The sequence below is a fragment of the Wyeomyia smithii genome, chromosome 1, assembly GCF_029784165.1.
Source record: "Wyeomyia smithii strain HCP4-BCI-WySm-NY-G18 chromosome 1, ASM2978416v1, whole genome shotgun sequence".
Classification (NCBI taxonomy): Eukaryota; Metazoa; Arthropoda; class Insecta; order Diptera; family Culicidae; genus Wyeomyia; species Wyeomyia smithii.
The window spans coordinates 36,515,427-36,532,073 of record NC_073694.1 but is presented as its reverse complement, the minus strand read 5'-3'; positions in this window follow the sequence as shown (position 1 = coordinate 36,532,073).

The window sequence follows — 16,647 nt, the reverse complement described above, 5'->3', positions numbered from 1 at the left end:
CAAATGAAATAAATTGATTTGAATTTCACTATCATGCTGAAGTGCTGAAGTGCTAAAGAAGCAAAATCGAAAACTGAGAATGAGCATGAGCATGATTAGAGAAGCAAAATAAAGACTGAGCCATAAACTTGCAAGAGTTTCTACAGCGAACAAAATAGTAGAAACGTGAAAATTAAATAGAAATTGATAACTGGAGTTGAATCCTCATCAAATTTCTGGAAATAATCAAAGATCAATCGCTATACAGAAATCTTTTGTTTAATACAACGCCATGTAATTGCGTTGCTGAAATTTGACCATGCAGCAGTAACCATATTGTTATCAAATTCCACGCATGAGTTTATACACATTACTGTTTAATTTTTGTAACTTGTGTTGAAACAACGAAAATGTTGCAGTTGGCTCCACCTCCTGCGCTTTTTTGTCATTGTATAAGAAACTGAAATATAGCAACTTAGTTTCGCATAAGAGTTTGTTGCTGTGATGCACAAAATTCATAATCGAAACAAGTTTTGCTGCTTGGGTTCAGCAATAGGACAAGAAGAAGAAGAATATATGGGACTAATCTTTCGTTGCGCCTTAAGTAATCAGTTGCATTTTCACTCGTGAGACAAAATTAAAGACACTTTAGGGTGAATGAAATGTCCAACTAATATTTAAATGTTGTTTACCAATATTCAAAATGTTAAAAAAGAAAAAAATTCTCAGAAAAAAATGTTCCGTTTTTGGCACTGTTCCATTTTTGGCAACTGAAAATCGAGGAGCGTTGCCAAAAACGGAACATACCTGTATCTAAACAAAATTATTTTTCGCAATATTCTCGACAACTCGTTTTGAAAATTCTGTTCATTACCAGATATTTTCGAAATGCTTCATGTGAATTGTAGAATTGTGACCTTAAGGGGTTATATACCTTTTTGGTCGAGAAAAATGAGAGAAGTTTGAATCTATTTTCAAGTGCATAGCACCATTTTCATTGCATCAAAGGAGTATTTTTCTGAAAGTACAGTTTATCAACAACAGAAATTCGTTCGATTTTGAGATATACCAGTTTTTACTGGAGTAATGGCCGTTTCCTCCGAAACGCTATTTTTTGCAGAGGCTTGCGGTGATCCTGATAGAGACTCAGCGGGTCAACCGAAATCAAAAAACTCATATTATTTCATTAGTTTAGAAGTGTGCCGGGTCCTTGAACGATCGCTTTTATGAGTATGTTGTTTTCAGTGCAAACGGGAACGTTTTTCCCAAAAAATGCACGTTTTGGGCGCTAAAAATTGCATTAAATTTTTTTTTACGGCAAAATGTAACTGTATGTTTCAGAAAGCGATCGTTCAAGGGTCGGCTAATTTAATAACGAAAATTAAAAAAAAAAGATGAAGGAAATCGGTTCAGTAGTTTTCCCGCAATCAGGATCACGGCAAAGTCATTTTTCGGAAAGAACTATTCCGAGATAATCGCGTGTAAAGTTTCAAGTTTAGCTTATGCGGCCGTGGCGAGACGCGCTGCAAATCGCTCTAATTTTCTTCCTATTGCTCAGATCTTTATGAAAATTTGTGAAAATGTTCTCAAGATGTTGTATTTGAAGGTAATACAATCAAAAATTTTTCGGTTTTTTGAAAACTAAAAAGGTATATAACCCCTTAACTTAAAATGAATTTTCTATTATTTTAACCGAAAGTTGAGACATATTAAAATTTGTATTGGTTTTTCACTAAATGGTCATGAGTTTGGAAGGCTCTGATATTGACTACATTGGATTGCATTTTACCACTGCTTGCAACACTTTAAACATGTGAAGCAGTAACAAACTCAAACCTAAACGAATTCTTCCATAAACACCATAAATCATTTCTTTCATCGCACTGCCACTAAACTTCAAATCAAAACATTATTTTTTCTTCGCATTATTCCCCAGCCTGCCAGTCTCTATAAGTGTCAGTAGAGCATTAATGAAAATCTGTTTTGATTAGCAACAATGCCGATGGAAGCGAAATACGTAAAACAAATAAATACACAAACCTTCCGTTTCATTTCGCAGCAATGTGTCATTTCCATCGTTTTCCACTTGAAAGGCTTCGCATTTTAGTGAAACAGAACCGTGCACCAATCCAACGAACATTTACCGCACCTCGTGTTTTGATAGCAAATTTCCTCAAATTAGCATAATTTAGAGTGCCTCGCAACCCCTTTTGGTGCGGTGGTGTGGCGAAGTCTGCGATTGACACAGTGGTGGTGGAACTTTTTCCCATCCCACGCTCGCTCGATTTAAAGGTGGAGACAAGAAAAGTCTAAATCCTCTTAATTGTAGACTTCTTTCTTCATGCGCAAACATACTCTCGAGCGATGCGTTGTTCGTTACGCTCGGTCCAGCTGCGACCCCTGAAGCGAAAAAGGATTTAATCAGACGACAAATCATTCGCTGCGCCGTTGTCACCCCGTTGTCAAATGACAAACTTGTTTTTTTTTTGTAACATTTCGACAAGGAATAGGTCTCGGTCAGATACGAATAACACCTGTAGCCGACCTGATTCCCATAATTCATGAACCTACCGAATGAAGAAAGGTGAAAATCTTGTTCTAGGTTTACGTTTTGTTTTTTTCCACTGTTTCGAGAGTTTTTAGGTCAACGACTGGATTAAGGGTTGCGAGTGCGCTCTCAAGTGGCTGTGCAGCGTTGTGAAATCGAGTGAGGGTGAATACCGAGTGCTCGACTCATCCAACCCCGTGTACTCCTCGTTAGTGAATTCGAATTCTGAGAGTGGAACAAAGAACAAAATTCCAGTGCGCTTTGTAGGACCCACTTCAGCCCGGGCAGTGCAGCATGGGAAAAGTAAAATTGGGGCTTCGCCCTGAGATGGACGTGGGAATTTTGGTAACATTCAAGTGGCGATCTAGCAGGTGAAGATATGTTTGATGAAAACTTTGTTTGAATGAGATCAAATGCACTGCATTCAAGATAGGATCACTAGAATGTTTTATCCATCCCATTACCTTCCCATTGCGAACACAAAACACGCAATATAGGAAACATCATAATTACGCCCTGTTTCACCAGTGGTGAAAATATATATTTTAAGTTACCCCACATCGTAAGTAACCCGCTGTCGTCAACCCGATACTATAAAACCTAATTTACAACCAGCAATAACAATTGCCGTTTTCCGTTGAAACACATCAAATCGCTTAGCCGAGCATATGCAAAACTCCTAAAACTGTTTAGCCATGCATCCGAGTGTACCGCAATAAATTATACTCCGGTACGATTCCGGCTGCCTCCGACCATAACCATAACAATAAAATCAATTCCGAAAATATTTACATCTTCGATTTTTAATATTTGGCCCGATTTTCTCTCCCCGACACCCTTCCACGGTGTTTCCGCTATCGGAACACTTCCGCATCCCCGGAACACCACAGTCAATCAACCTCAAAAATGGCACTTCTACCCGAGCCGACTGTGCGAATGTGGCTGCGTGTAGTTACACACGCATTCAAATACAAACCCTTCGCCCAAGCTCTCCGATGGCAGTCGGAAACAAAGGCATCGTCAAACCGTACTATCTGTCAAAAATTAAATATTTATGAGCAATCAAACGTACGTGTGTCAGATTCGGCGTCAATCGCTCATCAAACTATTGCCCAACAAACGGCCGTGATTTGGGAACTGAGCAAGAGATTGCATTTTAGAAACACCCCGCAGAGGCCGGAGTTTTCCCCTTCGCGGTGGCGAATCGCTTACACAGGAGCTTCCCAGAGAAGTGCCAATTTTGCGCGTCCTTCTTTGCTCATGGCCAAAGCAAAAAAAAAAGGTTCAACATAAAGTGTCGACGAGGGTCAACAAGTTTGACTCGCTGCAGTACTGGCTTTGGGCTGCTTATTCTGAATAGCGATAGATAGTTTTCGGAATGGGTTCGAAAGTGTTCGGCGTTTTTCCGTTCGTTTGAAAAATTTATTGAAGAATGAACAATTAAGCAAGAAGAAATATTTTTTGCTGTTCTTTGTATCTACATGTCATACATTTATATGAATCCTGCAAAAATGCTTAGTCGATAAATATTATTTTCGTCCGATACGTTATACTTTAAATAACTAGTTGTGGTTGCTTGAAGGCACACACGGAAAATTCTTATTTATTTTTTTGAACGATTGATCTCATACGTAATAGAATTGCTTTTCATCTAGTAAACATTTAAATTTTGATAGATTTATTAGGGAAGCTATTTCAGATCCCTATGAAACTGAAAGTACAATCCAACTGCTTGACTGTTTGACAGTGCTAAATCAACAAAATATTAAGAAAAGAGTAGTAGAGGTGAGGACAACAGTTTCATTCTAATTTTCAACTAACTTAACTTACTTCACATATTCCTTGCAGGTAAGAGTCATGTTCAGTGACACTCAGCAAAATCCTTCCTTTTTGGCACTGGATGCATGACGCTCACGTCCCTTGGCTTCCAATCATTAGGGACCCAGGTTCCTTGTTTTTAAATTATTCCCAAAGCATGCAATCGCTTGGAAATGGCTTGACAGATATCTCCTAATACCGGAGTAAGCTGTTCCTGCGTTTGACATGGTTCGAATCTTCCAATTCAGTCGTCAACATCGAAACCGTCTCAACTTCGCTAATTCGTCGATAAAAGAAACCGAATTTTCAACAGCTAATTTTGGTCTTTTCTAGATTAAATTGTTCATATGCACTATCATAACTATGCTAGGAACTGTTTCTGCAGCCGCTATTTAGGGGTTAAAACGCACCAGTTAACGAGATCAGAGTCTATTCTTGTTTAAGCTCAGGGATAAAACCAATGTTATAAAAGCAAATCCTTGGTGCCACATTCCTAGGGATACCATCTGGTCGAAGTTAGAAATCAGGACACCTTTTTTCGGTACAAATTTGAGCTAAGCTGTTCTTCGAAGTTTAGATTAATACACCACACAATACTTCTTTACTTGTTCAACATACTTCTCAATCGATCCAATATTATTAGGCAGCTTTGAATTTATAGGTAGATAATCAGCACATGTAAACTATTTCAAATTAAACTAACTGTTTAGGGGGGATTAACAAGAAAGTCGAAAAATAGAAAAAAGGGATTTTTTGGATGTTTAGGGTAAAGTGAAGTGTTCGGATATTTTGGCTATTGACTAAGGTATGTTTGAAGATGTATTTTGTGTGATTTGGCTGCAATTTTTATTCCAGCATGTAATAATGGATTATTCTACTTGTTACATAGCCGTTTTTCAATATCTATAATTTTTTTCAATGTTTTATGTTTGTTTAAAGTGATTTTTTATGAAAAAAGTTATTTTTTACTAAAATTGCCGCCATTGTGTAATTTTTTTTAATTTACAAAAACGGCTATGTAACAAGTTAAATAATCCATTCTTACATGCTAAAAAAATTCAGTCAAATGGGTTCAATACATGCTGAGAAAAACTTACCACTAGTTAGGTACTGATTTAGTGAGAGCATTCACGTTCCCAGCTGCCAACAACGTAATACTCATTATATGTGCAACCACGACATGCAAAATAAATGCTCAAATACACCTTAATCAATATCCAAAATAGCTGAACACTTCACTTTACTCTAAACATTGAGAAAAAAAATAGTTATTGACCTTCCAGAGTAGGTTTCCCCGTTAAGCCAAATGTTTAACGGTTACAATACCTAAAAGATTTCTCGCGTCACTTTACTAAGATTTTACCAAAAATACAATCGTCCGTAGTGACCGTTGTGTTCTGGAATCAAAAAAGTTATTGATTTTGAAAAATTCTGCATATTATTATCACACTACAGAACTGAAAATCTTATGAAAAACAGAACAAATGCTAAAGAATGAAAAATAAATCAGGACGTCAAAAAAGGGTCTAAAAATCAGGACATGTCCTGCTAAATCAGGACGGATGGTATCCCTATACATTCCGATTTGGAACTCGACCTTCAGTTAATTGTACACAGACTTCGCAGCCAACTGTTTAGTGTTCAGGACAATAGCGGGGCTAGCGCTACGATCCTACTGACACTAACAGTTTCTCCCGAGCCGAGGCTCGAACCTACGACGACTGGCTTTTTAGACAAGTATCGAACTTCGAGACCAACTGGGAATTAACCAATGTTATATACTGATCAGAATATTGAAAAGAGATTATAACATAACCCTGCAGACTAGAAATCATGATTCAGAAACGCCAGGTGTCTTCACACTCCACGAAAAAAAGCCTTCACACATGTGAAATATGTAAACACGTCCCCATTGAAAGTTGGCAAAAATCCCAGCAAACACGTTAAACCGAGTGCGGTTAATCAACCGATTATTAGGTTTCCACTTCTTTACGTTTCTTCGAAATTAAAACATGTCTTCACATCTGGCAGCCCTGTCATGACACGTGAATCAGAGTTATATTTTCTACAGGCCAGTAGCAGAAATCTCACTTTGTACACTACTTGCCAGTTAGTGAATATTTAAAAAAAAATGGCTTCAAAGCAGGAGAAGCAACGCATCAAAATTTTGCTCACGGATAGTGAAATTCCGAACTACTCACTCACGAATTTGGCGAAATTGTTGAATGTGGCCAAATCAACCGTCACCAATGAACTTGAAGTGTCAGGGCATCTCCAGCGGTGGTCTATTTTTGAAACAACTTTATACTAGATTTACACCAGCGAAACCTGAATAGAACCAGCTAATATAGACCAACCGGTGTTCTCCGCACCGGTGTTGTATATCTTGTTGTTTTAAACCGCTGACATCTGTCACACTGTCAACAATTCAATACCCCATGCTATCAGTTTATGAGACTTGTTATAATAAAAAGCACTCAATATTCAACAAACGGAAATTCGATAATTTTTACGCACATTAAACGATTACTTTGGCAAGACACTTTATACACTTTATCCACAAGACTTCATGGATTTGACGGTTTGACCCGAGCGTCAGTGACATTTCTCGGGATGGATTGGTATGATCGAAAAATTTCTGCTACAAGTAGGGCTTCGGAGGATAGCGAAAAATATTCAATCGCGTAGATGTTTATCTTCCATTTTCTTCTCATCAATCTTTCGGAATCTTGCAGTTCTTTAAACTTGGGTTCGGTTTTGAAGATATTGAAACAAGCCTGCATTTTGAACGTTTTCAGTTCAGTGTCTTCGAGGATCATTTTTCTGGCCTCTTACGTGGTTCATTTTCTTTTTCAGAAAACCCACAAAAATGAATTGTGAATTGTCATAAAAAATCTTTGTTTTGTTTTTTCCCCAACACTCGCAAAACGCTTATATGGAAATAGCTAGAAATGAGGTATTCAATTAAATATGACATTTTACCCACCTATTGGTAGCGTACAAAGAGTTTTAGAACGATCTATTTCTTGTTCCAAAAAGTGACAAAAATAGACCAAAACGTATACCAGTTTCAAATTTTTTCAATTTAGATCTGGTATAAAACAAAATTTACACCACCGGTGCAGCAGTGAATTTGAGTTTGTTCCAAAAAAATAGAACAAAACAACGATTTGGACCACCGCTGAAGATGCCCTTAGGAGTACGTTTGTTGAGTGCCAGGAAGCCGATTTCGTCTCCAAATCTCAATCCGAAGGTCACAAAAACGACGAAAAGAGTGGCCAGCAGTTTCAAGCGGAAACCCAACGTTTCTGTCCGAGACGTCACCATGAAACTGTTAGTTACATCTACAACTGCGAAACGAACTGAAAAACGAGCTAGACTGTCGACTTACAAAAAGGTGGTGACTCTAAATCGTAACAATTAGCAAATCAAGTCGGCCAGATAACGATCGCGAAAGCTGTACGTGAAGATGTTGACGAAGTTTGATTGGATGATGCAACTTACATTGAGGCAGACTTCAAACAGCCTTCAGGACAGGAATATTTTACGGCAACGGGAAGAGGAAAGTTAGCAGAGATTTTCAAACATATTAGGCTATCGAAGTTTGCAAAGAAGCATCTCGTGTAGTAGACGATCTGATCCTGGACTTTGAGCAAATCTGAGTAACTCTCTTGTATCTGAATATCCTTTCTTGAACTTTTTTCATCGCAATATGCATTTTGGCTCATTATTCACCTACCTTGAGTTCACACGGCATCGAATTTAAAAAAAACAAAATCCTGAAAAATGCGTGATTGCTGTAAAATTAAACACCTGAGTTTTCCAATAAATTTATCATTCAAAATAAATATTACCGTGACAGTTGAAACCCGAATTTTTCGGCTCCAACTGGAATTGTAAAACGCCTTTTTAACAATGAAATATTCTCACCAACAAGCATACAGATTTACATACCTTTCATGAAACATGCTGGTTTGTTCGCACTAAGTTGATCCACCTTATTCAAAACGTCAAAAGTCAAAAACATGAATGTTGCTAGGTCCCACCGTTCATATATTTTTCTTATTTTCAAGGTCATCAAAGATGTAAATCATCTGAAAATTTCTGGAAAATATTGAATCAATCAGAATTACTTCCAAGCAAAAGAGTAATTCAGATGAAAGCTGTCTCACCCTTCGTTTTTATGGGAAATTACCGATTTACACACATCTTTGTTTGACTATTTTTTTATTTTTGATACCGTGATACCCTTAATAAAACAAACCCAAGATTGACGGTTCCTTGAGCCTTGAAACGACGGAACCAATCACAATACGAGCAGCATTTTCGTAAATTTTTTCAAACTCTCAATGTGCTTCAGCCGCCGTTTTCTTTGAATGAAACAAGCAAAGTAATACTTCCCTTTAATGACGATTGATAGACGATAAAATTACTACTTAGCAGTTTGTTTAGTTTAGTTCAACATTTTTCAGATATATCAAAATTGATCCAACTGACTGCTGGTGCCATCTAATGACAAATAGCTCAAACTTAGTTGTGCATCTAATAAATAAATAAAATAAATGCCCGAATTAACTCCAATGAGGTGTTCTTTTTTTAAGTGTGTAATGGTGTCATTATGGTATCTCTGGTGGAGGGTCTAATGTCAAAAAATCAGTTTAATTATTAGTAAAAACATAATAAGGTGTCCCAGGTAGGTAGCCAACATGTTAAATGTTTCCATTGTGTAAGCATTACCAGCTTAAGCAATGAAGGTGAGAGGGATTGCTTGTAGTTTTGAACCGCTGGCAAAGGAAACAGAATGCAATGCGTACAGGAAGGGTTTTTCGTGGGTTGCCCTCACACCCCCAACGTACCTGTACAGATAGGCCATAGTTAGACCACCGCACCCTGGACCTGGATGAGATCACCGAAGGGTGCGACGTAGCACAAGCCTTTGAGAGGGAGTGTGGAGTGGTGGTGACCGCGGAGGCAGTTTTTCTCCGCAGGGGCCCGGCCGAGACTCAGCGGAGGGTAGCAAGGCCCTGAAGAAAACCACGTTGAAGGTGGGTTGGTCGGTCTCCCTCCTGGGCACCTTCCAACAGGCTGACGTTTGCTTCAGGTGCTTTGAGCGGGGGTATAAATCCTGGTCGTGCAAAGGGCCCGACAGGTCCAATTTATGCCGCCGCTGCGGTGGCGCAGGCCATAAAGCACAGGACTGCGGCGCACCTCCCAAGTGTTTGGTATGCACCGGTAAACGGGACGCCAAGCACGCCATGGGAGGCCCCAAGTGTCCGGCTGCACGACCGGCTACTAAGCCGCAGGCCTGAAGGTGATACAATTAAACCTGAATCACTGCCATGCGGCGCAGCAGTTGCTACACCAACCAGCTGCAGAGTCGTTGTCGGACGTGGCCATCGTCTCGGACCCCTACCGCATCCCAACCGGAAATGGTAACTGGGTATCGGACAAGTCTGGGAAGACGACCATATGCACGACAGGCAGGTCCCCGGTTCAGGAGATTGTGTCGACCTCCAGCGAGGGGTATGTGGTAGCCAAAGTGGATGGGGTATTATACTGCAGTTGCTATGCTCCGCCAAGTTGGTACTGAAACGTTCACACAGATGGTCGATCAAGCAACCGTGGAACTGACGGGCCTATGGCCGTTGGTGGTTGCGGGTGACTTCAACGCTTGGGCTGTCGAGTGGGGAAGTCGCTGTACAAACCAGAGGGGCCATATTTTGTTGGAAGCTTTGGCAAAGCTCAACTTAGTTTTGGCTTACGTTGGCACTTAATGCAGCTTCAGCAGGAACGGTGCGGAATCGATCATCGATGTGACGTTCTGCAGCCCGGGACTGATTACGAACTGGAGGGTAGACGACAGCTACACGAATAGCGATCACCAATTGGTCCGCTATGAGGTTGCGTGCGGAAACAAGCAGCAGTAAAGCCAATATTCCATCCTTCTACGGCTGGAAAACATTGCATTTCGATGCAGATGTTTTTGGGCAGGCTATTAAATGGAAGCACGAAGGGGGTGAACCACACCCGGGTGCGGACCATGTAAATTCGATGTTGTCATGGGCGTGCGACGCCACGATGCCTAGGTCTCGTCCGCCTAGAGAGGGTAGACCACCGACATACTGGTGGAGCGTAACAATAGCAGGCCTACGCAGTGCATGCCTCCGTGCAAGACGGAGGATGCAACGCGCACGTTCCGACGAGCAAAGTGCGGAACGCGGTGCCGCATTCAGATCCGCTAAGGCAACGCTTAAGAGCGCAATCAGGCCCAGTAAACAAGCCTGTTTCGAACGACTCTGTGCCAGTGCCAATTCGAACCCGCGGGGTGACGCCTACAGGATCGTTATGACCAAGACTAGAGGTGCGCTAGCCCCGGCCGAACAATCACCAGCGATGCTAGAAACGATCATTCAGGGCCTCTTCCCAAGCCACGATCCAAATCCCTGGTCTCCGGCTGACGAGTCACCACCAACCGTGAGTGACGGCAGCCGTGCAGAGGCAGACGATGCGGTAAGGGTGACAGAAGATGAATTGATCGAGATCGCAAACTCCCTGAAGGTAGGCAAGACTCCGGGACCAGACGGAATCCTGAACTTGGCCATCAAGACGGCCATCAAAGAAGCCCCCGAGTTGTCCAGGGCGGTCATGCAGAAATGCCTTGACGACTGCCTCTTCCCGGTGGAAGCGTCAGAGGCTGGTGCTGTTGCCGAAGGTTGGGAAACCACCAGGTGACCCATCGGCATACAGACCAATCTGCCTGCTGGACACGGCGGGCAAGGTGCTTGAGAGGGTAATGCTCTATAGACTGCTGAAATATACAGAAAGTGAGAACGGTCTATCAAGCAACCAGTTCGGTTTTCGAAAAGGTAGGTCCACGGTAAAAGGAGGGGCATTCCTTATTGCGCGATCGGAATGCTCGACGTGAAAAACGCGTTTAACATTGCCAGCTGGGACTCCATAGCCTTAGCGCTACAGAGCCTCAGAGTGCCGACGCCGTTATAAAAGATTATGGGTAACTACCTTCAGAATCGAGTGCTAGTGTACAACACAAACGACGGTCAGAAAAGCGTCCCAATTACCGCAGGTGTACCGCAAGGTTCCATCCTGGGTCCGGTATTGTGGAATGCCATATATGACGACGTGTTAAAACTAACATTCCCTTCAGGGCTGGTGATTGTGGGCTTCGCCGACGATATAACTCTTGAGGTCTATGGCGAGTCAATTAGAGCAGTGGAGTAAAAGGCCACGCTATCCCTACGCGTACTGGAAGACTTGATGCTCTCTAGGAAACTGGAGCTAGTGCATCATAAGACAGAGGTTATTGTTGTAAAACACAGAAAATCGGAGCAGGAGGCATCGCTCAGTGCTAGTGCATGCACTATCGCCTCAAAACGCTACTTGAAGTTTCTGGGGGTTATGATCGACGACAAGCTCACGTTCGGGAGCCACGTCTATTATCCTGCAGGAAAGCTTCCATGGCTGTGGCAGCGCTATCTCGCATGATGGCAAACAGCTCGGCGGTCCGTAGCAGCAGGCGCAAAGTCCTTGCTAGCGTGACCACGTCCATACTCAGGTATGGAGGACCAGTGTGGTCCAAGGTATTGAGTACCTCGTGCCATCGTGGCAAACTCGAGAGTACGTACAGGCTAATGTGCTTAAGGGTCGCGTGCGTATACCGAACAGTGTCGTACGAGGCGGTTTGTGTCTTATCTGGCATGATGCCCATCAGAATCATCGTCAAAGAGGATGTTGAGTGCTTCGACCAACGCGACACGAGGGGTATACGTAACACCATACGGTCGTCTTCAATGACTAGGTGGCAGCGGGAGTGGTCCAACACTACAAAATGTAGATGGGCACACCGACTCATTCCAGGGTTAGCATGCTGGATTAATAGGCGCCATGGAGAAGTAACCTTCCTGTCAGGCCATGGCTACTTTAGGCAGTACCTGCATAGGTTCGGGTACACCGAGTCCCCTATTTGCCCCGCATGTACGGGTGCAGAAGAAAACGCGGAGCATGTGTTCTTCACATGTCCGCGTTTCGAGCGGATAAGGTACGAAATGCTGGCAATAAGTGGGTCGGACACCATGCCAGAGAATATTGTGCGTAGGATGTGCAAGAATAGGGAAATCTGGGATGCGGTCATCAAGGCCGCATCACAGATCGTTAATATTTTGCAGGGCACCAATCGACGGGAAACCATCGACGTGCCCCAGTTAGTTAGCAGTTAACTAACTGGCCTGAATAGGCAGCCCTGCTACCCGTAGAGGCAAGTGTTAAAAAGCACGACTGGCCCTCTCTCTGAACTAATGCCTAACGGCGGTCCCGGGGAGACCAAGGGCTTTTGCTGTCCAGCTTAAGGTTGCTCAGCATGGGTCCCGAGTGCGTGGAGGAGGAGGAGACTACTGAGCATGTCTTCTTCGTATGCCCCCGTTTCGTAAGAACGAGGAGCGACATGATGGCTGTGAGCGGGTCTGGCAGTACTCCGGAAAATCTAGTCCGGAGTATGTGCGACGACCCGGACATCTGGAATGCGGCCTGTGCGACCGCCTCCCAGATTGTCTTGGAGATGCAACGCGTGTGGAGGGTCAACCACCAACACGCCAATGGTAGCTAGCTACCAGTCTCCAGGTAGTTAGCTAGGAGGTTATAAGAGTAAAGAGGGTGCATTACGCACAAAAGCCACTCCTACCGTCGTTCCGGAAAGACCAGGGCTGGAGACTGGAGAGGTTTTAGTGGGTCGGGACAGGGATCAGTAGGTTTCTGGGGGAGTGTAACTACCCCAGCATCTCTCCTCTAGTCTCATCCCCATATCCTGAGTTCTCTTCTCAGGTGTCTGTTCGCAGATGCCCCCGCCACCTTAAAAAAAAGAGGGCATCATTCAGCGGCAAGGAAGTAGCTTCACGACAGGCCCCGTCGAATACCATTCGTATATTTATGGTCGTAGTCTCTGGACGCTGTATGGCATGGTGGGGAAGGAGAAACTGTGGGCTACGCGACGCGATGGGAGCCGACGATAGAGGTGGCAGGTGTAACAATGAGGGGTGCTTCTTGGAGCAGTGTTTGCAAGACCCGCTCAAAATGACTGCAAGTTTGTGATTAGTTTAATTCTCCCAACTTGTTGAATTTCAGTTCAACTGTTCGCTAGCTTACCATTGAAAAGATATGCCAATCACCATTTCACAAGTTTAGGGAATATTTTAACTACCGATCAATATGAATGCTCAACGTTAAAAGTTGCATTTCTTTTCATTTTAGGTGGAAGCATCTCTCAATGAAAATTCAACTTTGCCAAAGGCTTACCCTTCATAACATACTCTGCCAGACAGAATAGCAGTTTAGGCACCGTTTGAGTTCACATTTATGTTCGCAAAAGCATTGCATCTCAAGCTGCATAAAGTGCGAGCTTCCGCTAATAAAATAAAACAGCTCGCTTCCTTCCTGGCAACATGACTGGTATAAGACGGGTAGATCCTTTCCGATATGCAGATTGTCTAAGCTAGGCTCATTGAGTCAGATCGTGCTTCAAGCTGAGAGGAAGTTTCCCGCTATATAGAAAGGCGTTTCTTTTCTTTTTATTCTATGTCTAGCCCAACTCTAAACTAAATTATCATGCTGATAAAAACCGAAATAAAAATAAATAATATTTATTTGCAAAATAAATTGATCCAACTAGGAAAAGTTCAACAACGGTAGGCAGAGCACAGAAAAAAAATCAACTTGGATGGGTGCTGCATAGCAACGCGGCACCCCCGCCGAATTTGAGGGAGAGAATATTAGAAGGGATATTAGATTATGAGGATTGAACAACGCTCAATCGGGCCCGTTGTCATTATTATCAATCGATCAGTTTGTTGGTGCTATTTTTTATTACTTCATCATCTGCTGGCGCAGATAAAGATTCCGGGTGCAATTTATTTTCTTCCCCAGTAGGGGGCGACAAACAACAAATCATTTTTTTTCCTCCCAACAAGGTGCTCACTGCGAAAGGCAAAATTCTGTCTTATCTCAATCAGAGAATTATAAGAGTCAATAAACAACAGTTAGTGGGTCATGTGTCGAGAGAGAGAGAGAGAGAGAGAGAGAGAGAGAGTAAAAAAACACGCAAGGGGAGAAGTTCCGATAAAATGATAATAAATTGCTTCGAGCTATGAAAAAGTGGTTCGAATAAAGAAGCTGCTTATGGTTTTGCTACTAGGCTGGACAGATGTCATTTTTGCCATTACTTATAAAAAATGTGATAACATACTGCTCTACAATGTATGCGTTAAACACGTTCGAATAAATTTCCATTTATACAGTTTTGTTTCCCTTTTTCTCTCTACAACCCAACATTGTAGATTCCTGTGGACCAGAGCCACTAGCTTCTACAATGTGTCAAAAGAACATGCGTGTACTTACACTCATACCTTGTGTGCGCTTCTGTCATCAACAACGTGTGAACTTTTGCCCGTTCAAAAGCAAATGACAACACCAATGGGACCACTTGAGGCTGACGTCACCCTTTTCCAGGCGGAGGACGACATTGAAAAGTCCAACAGAAGTGGTTCCGGAGAATGCAGAACCGAGAGCCACTTGAGAAAACATAAATTTCCATCCCCGTTGCTGCAAAAACGACTCACGCACTCACTCACCCCGCTTCGTCACGGATCGTTCGCCTTCATCAACACTCCACAAAGACCGACCCGGTCGAAACCTCGATGAACCCGAACAAACCGACCGATAAATAGGAGCAGCCAAAAAAAACATAATACCATGCGGTAAAACCTTCAAATCCTTGCACTAAGAGAACGTTCAGCCTACAAGTGTTTCGAATAGAACAAATCGAACCCGAAAAAAACCCGGCCAATACTTTCATCAGGTGGATCCTACGTTTGATCCTGTCCTGGTTATGCGTATTACCACCGTTTTCCCCGCTTTCTCCGAAGGGTGAAATCCTCCCCCTTCGCGCCGTCATCGCCAGATTTGATTGGGCTTACTCGTAGCACAGAAACGAAATCAGACGAAAAACTCGAAAGATAGAATAAAAAACACCGAAAGCCTATCGTATTATTTTTTGTTATTATCATCATTTTATGAGAGACGATTAGGAACATTCAAATCGGATTGGTCCCGGCCGGCCGACTAGACCCTAAGCCGCGCTAATAAAGTACGATGTTTATTGAGGCCCCGAAGCTATCGGTGCATGTGTACAAAATACAACTTGCCGAGTGACGCTTCCTGCTGTTTTTCCGGGCAGATCATTACCGGATTAGCAGCGCTTGCCGATGGGTTTCGCCGAAAGGACAATGCGGGAAGCACTGGATTGCATTTAATAGGCACGCACAGGTGGCTGCTGCCACGGCGGAGAGATCATTTCGTGACGGCTTTGTGTTTGTTTGTAAACAAATTTGAAACATTTAGGCAATACCATTTGCGACGATTTGAGCGGATAATGGCAGCGAAAATGGTGAATGCCACATGTTACTTTCGCACTGAAGGGAAGCGCGGCTTTCAGGGAGGAAATATAAGTTTAGTGATTTTTAACTTTCTGATTATTTTTGGTTCGTTGGCATTTTTAGTTTTTGTCAAATGACAAATGCACAATTTTCAATTTAGTTTTAATCATAAGCATTAGAAAGTTAGTATACATTTTATTATTATAAATAAGATAGCTTCTGTTCTTATTTTCATTTTGCTGATTTTCGAGATTTTTGCACTGGATTGTTAATATATTTCAGCATTGTTACAAATTACAACGCTTCTACTGTTTTGTAGAATGATTCCCTGGAGTTAAAAAAAGTATTGTATGGAAACTGCATTACTTGTATTGCAAGATGTAGAGTATGATTCATTTACAATTTTTTTTGTTGGGGCCGCTCACATCCCATCTCGCCGCAGCCGATTTTGAACAGCACTTAGTATCAATTTTTACGTGATTGTTAAGGCGACATTCATAAATTACGTAAGGCCAAAACCTAATTTTTTCACCCCACACCTACCCCCTCACAAAAATTACGTAACGCAATAAAAGATTTTGTTAGAAACAAAATCTCGGTTTTAGAGTAAAATTATAACCTTCCCGGAGATTTTTTGTTACGCAACACACAAACAGTATTAGTCTGATTGCAGTCATAACTAACCACAACAAAAACGATTAACTTTCACAAAAAATAAGACACATAATCTCACATTGCAAAAGTTCCACCACCTTTACGTGGTGAATTTGAAGGTCGAATTGGCTCATTTTTCTAACGCAGACATCAAAAAGGTCGACGAAACAATTCTAACCTTACGAACATATCTCTACGTTCAGAGCC